At 36.5% G+C, this 4961-nt stretch overlaps 1 long non-coding RNA gene across 2 annotated transcripts; it reads right to left on the bottom strand.

The window, feature by feature from the left end:
• Positions 1-896: 896 nt before the first annotated feature.
• LOC110874762 lies at positions 897-1479 on the bottom strand. 2 transcript variants are annotated; one of them, XR_002556201.2, is made up of 2 exons: positions 1395-1479; positions 897-1278 (listed from the first exon to the last, which is right to left on the bottom strand). It is a non-coding gene; the product is annotated as an uncharacterized LOC110874762 (long non-coding RNA). The 2 variants fall into 2 exon arrangements; XR_002556202.2 differs by having other exon boundaries at positions 897-1284; positions 1395-1456.
• Between the last annotated feature and the right edge of the window lie 3482 nt (positions 1480-4961).

The following is a 4961-nucleotide window of genomic DNA, read 5'->3' as shown; positions in this document are numbered from 1 at the left end:
ACTTGTTGATGCAACAAACACGAGACCAAGGATGGTAGCTGAGTTGGTTAGGCAAAAGGGCTGAAGGGTTCAGTTTTGCCTAACGCAGGTCGCGGGGTCCCTCCACGTTTGCAAAACGTGGAAGGAGGTTCACTAGTATGTAATTGTTATTTGCTTTGAAGTTCCTTCTCCGAGGAAAGCTCTAATCCAGAAAAGAAAGCAAATAGAATGAGTGTGTGGTGAATGTGATGAAGAGTAACTTGGAAGTGATTAAGTACTCTTTGAATGACCAGAGATTAAGGAATCTCTGTGTTTCGGAATGTCCCAGGAGTGAAAATGAGTTGTCTTCTTATAGGGGAAGACATCTCCTGAAATGGCATATACAAGACTAGCGAAACCTGTTTGCAATGGAGGGTTTCCTCTTTTGGGGTTGAAGGCTTTGGACCCCTGGTTATAGAGTGTACTTGTGCAGACCTGCTCTGAGTTTGTGGGCGTGAGTTGGTGAGGTGAGTTCTCAGATGTGACTGATTACTGTTCCTCGCTTTTCTCACTTTACAGCTTTTCATCCGATGAACCTTTCAACCTTTTAAGCTCTTGCATATTAGTCATTTTATTTGACATTAGGCTACCCCCGTCGTCATATATTAATGAAAAAAACATTAAACTAATTGTTATGTCAAGCATAAAAAAACTTTTTTTAACTGTGCACATATCAACTTGTATATCATTTTTTACGTAGAAGTCTGAAGGCTTTCAACGTATGTGAAAGAGTTCAAAATTGTACACCCAAACATGATATACAAGTTGGTATGAGCACTAATTTTGAAAAAAAAAAATCTGCAATGGACCCATCTAAAAATCCCAAAATAAATAAATAACCTAACTCTCAACCCCATCCTGGACAAAGTGTACCTGAGTAGTTGTAAGCTTGTGAAGCATTCAAAACCATCAGAAACCTTAAGGCCATCGTCTACAAATCATTGAGAGCAAAAACACGAGAGAGAACAAAACACTGTTAAATGAGATTTCTACCTATGCAATACAATGTCCATTTGAGCTTTAAATAAACACATATCAATAGTAACGATGATTAACTATGAACAGAGTTTAAAAAAACGATCAAGTAGCCAGGCACGCCATCCGAGTAGTACGTTTTGAATGAGTCAGTTTTGGGGGTGAGTTTTTGAAATGAGTGTATTCCGGAAGACAGAAACTTGAACGGTCGGGTAATCGAAACCATTCTCTTCTCTTCTCGGTTGTGCCACTTGAGAACTCCATAAACCATCAATTCTAATATACCTGAGACTTGTATTTGATGTGTAAATTGAAATTACTTAACATACATAAAGAATTAGAAAAGAGGTACATATGTAAATATAAAGAACATGCTGAGGAAGCCAATCAATTATCCATACCCTCGTTACCAGAAGCTTCCATTCACAACAATCATATAATTTTTGGTAAAGTGATGGAGCAATCACTATGGAGAATTAAAGGGGCAGATGTGCGATTTAGAAGGAAAAATATTAGGCGGGGAGATGAGGGAGGGAATTATGGGGCGGGAATTTTGATTTTTTCACTTTAAATTAAATGAATTATGTAAATAACTTTTATAACAATATACAAAATTACAAATAATATAAGAAGAAACCGTATAGAAATAAAAATCATATTTTAGTTTTTTTTTTTGAACGATGTACGGTTAGGATGTCGCTAACCGGGTTAGCAGTTAATATGTTAGTATCATCAAATTAGTATTAAAATCTCCTTTGTCTGGACTTGAATCCAGGACTTCCAAGAGAAGCAAAGTTTCTCACCTCCTCCTGACCACTAGGCTATAAATACTTGGTTACTGATATATATATATATATATATATATATATATATATATATATATATATATATATATATATATATATATATATATATATATAGAGTAGGAGTTGGGTGGAAAGTCTGTTTTTCCTAGAAAGTCTAGGAATGAATAAGAATTGGACATGTGTCATTGAGGGATTTTAAGTAGAAGGGCTATCATGTAATTTCACATTTTAATTTTATTTTTGGAATGTATCTTCATTAACTAAAATTCCATGATTTTCGGAATTTTTATTATTTTCGGATTCAAATCTGGAAGTCAATGTGTTCATTAACTAAAATTCCATGTCACATTACATCGCATATTCCATTGTTCAGAAGATTACTGGAATTTATCAGCATGTTCTTGGTGTTGTGTTTTAACAATTTACAGGGCTAAAGTCAATTTTTTTTATAGATCCCACAATATAAAGATGGTAAAACACAGGGTATGAATCTGATTGCTGTTAAAACACAACTGTATGAATCTGAATGCTAAAACACAACTGTATGAATCTGATTGCTGTTAAAACACAACTGTATGAATCTGAATGCTAAAACACAACTGTATGAATCTGATTGCTGTTAAAGCACAACTGTATGAATCTGAATGCTAAAACACAAATGTATGAATCTGCTTGCTGTTAAAACACAACTGTATGAATCTGTTTGCTGTTAAAACACAACTGTATGAATCTGAATGCTAAAACACAACTGTATGAATCTGCTTGCTGTTAAAACACATTTGTATGAATCTGGATGCTAAAACACAACTGTATGAATTTGAATGCTAAAACACAACTGTATGAATCTGCTTGCTGTTAAAACACATCTGTATGAATCTGCTTGCTGTTAAAACACAACTGTATGAATCTGTTTGCTGTTAAAACACATCTGTATGAATCTGAATGCTAAAACACAACTGTATGAATCTGCTTGATGTTAAAACACATATGTATGAATCTGGATGCTAAACCACAACTGTATAAATCTGCATGCTGCTAAACCACAATTGTATTAATTTGCTTGCTGTTAAAACACAACGTCAAGAAAACGGAGATGATAAGAACAATATTTGAATGGTGATGATGAACTCGGAGATGGTGGAGATGGAGAAGTGTTTTAATTTAATCCGGTGCTCTCCATCGTTTCTAAAGTTATCTTCTTCCACGATTATAGTTATTTTTGGTAGGGATTGGGGTTTTCAAGATGGGTTTGGAGGGAGAGAGAGGGAAAACGCTTGAATTTAGGAACTGGGCGGTTATCTAATTGATTTAAAACACGGCCATTGACAAAATTGCCCCTACTCATTTAGAACAATCAATTAATTAAACTCAAATATTACAAGATTGCCATTGATTTAATCTCAACCCTTAAACACACCAATCGGATGGACCAGATCGCTTCCTAGACTTTCTAGGAAAAACACACTTTCCGTGCGAACCCTACTCTATATATATATATAGTTTAATAAATAATTTTTTATTGGATTTTAATAAAACAAAAGTTTTTTTTATCTCTAGTTAGTCTTAATGTGCCATACATGTTTTAATAATCTATATTGGGTTTAGGGGTATGCAAATTGCTTATCGGTCGCTCGGTTGTAAACACGTCAATTGGTTCAGTTTGTAAACAAGCCAAGCATGAGCAAAGGTTTGTTTAGCTCGAATTAATTTTTTATTAATTTTTATATACATGATTTTGTATATATATATATATATATATATATATATATATATATATACACACAAATTACAATTATATCTATAATGTCGTATATACCACTCTATTGGGTTTGGCCCACTATATGCAAATATACAATTATATTTATACTTACCAGCCCAATCAACCCAATAAAATATTTAACACTATATTTTATCAGCAAAACACTAAGATTATTAGTCGTCAGTCGTCAATTGTCTCCCCCTATCACCCTACGTTACAATACGACAATTATTCACTGCAGTATGCTTATCGCCTCACTGGCTTTAACCTGAGCCTCATTCTCGGACAGTCGGACCTCAGGCTTAGTGTCATCCTTAGACCGTTGGACATCAGTCGTCACACGACAACCGAAACATTGAAGGAAACATCCCATATTTATGGTTGTCAAATAATTCGTCGCACGCTCAAAAATGCTTGTTCAATTTTCAGCTCAATTGTAAACGAGCTGATCGACTCGATTCGGTTTGTCCGCTCGGTTCGGCTCGACTCAGTTCATGAAGAGCCTTAATTAAGTTTTAACTCTTAAAACTAAATGGTCATTATGGCCTTTAATATAACAACCCAAGTAAACCATGCCAATATATTGTACGCTTTGCCTCAGATGGGTTACTCATCCAGAAACTCATGGTTTTGTTTCCACCTGACGAGTTGCTCGCCTAGTCAAAACGCGTCTTGGTAAAGAAGGTTTTCACCCCCTTATAAGGAAGGCTACGTTCTCCTCCTCAACCGATGTGGGACTTACATATCCACAACTGATACGTGGTCGAAAGTCGGTGTTCGTTTATGTCTAAGTTTATGTTTTTACTTAACTTTTCATCTCGAATAGCCTACTTGTAAAAGGATTTGCGTTTTGCAGGTCTTGTGAAGTTTAAGGAGCTAATTGGGAGCTAAACGGACTACCGGGATGAAAAACGAGCCACCGGGATGCGGAAGGGGTCAACCGGCAAGTCAAGACGAGAAAAACAGAAAAGTAAAGTTTTAGGGGCCGTCGCCGACGACCAAAGGGTCCGTCGCCGACGACGTTTGCAATCATCCTTCGACCAAATCAACCGTAGACAGCGAAGTAGGCCGTCGGCAACAAGTGGAAAACTACACACCGTCGCCGACGGTGGTTAGGTCCGTCGGCGACGGTCCTCAGATATTGCTGCGCGGTTGTTGCGTGAATTGGGTCAAACAAACGAATGAAAAGAGGTTGTTGGCCATAATTCGGGAGTTACACTTTTATTGAAGTTTGAAACTTCATCTTGGGGCCACAAGACACCATCAATCACCTACCATTCTACGAATCCATCCTTCCTATCATCCGAATCAAGATCACAACCAACATTTTTTCCACAATCATCCATTCTCTAACCCTAACCATCATTCATCCTTCAATCCATTCATCACCATTAACCAATCCA

Source organism: Helianthus annuus, chromosome 9 (assembly GCF_002127325.2).
Source record: "Helianthus annuus cultivar XRQ/B chromosome 9, HanXRQr2.0-SUNRISE, whole genome shotgun sequence".
Classification (NCBI taxonomy): domain Eukaryota; kingdom Viridiplantae; phylum Streptophyta; class Magnoliopsida; order Asterales; family Asteraceae; genus Helianthus; species Helianthus annuus.
Note: the sequence above shows the minus strand (reverse complement) of the source record. Positions and strands in the feature narration are given on the sequence as shown.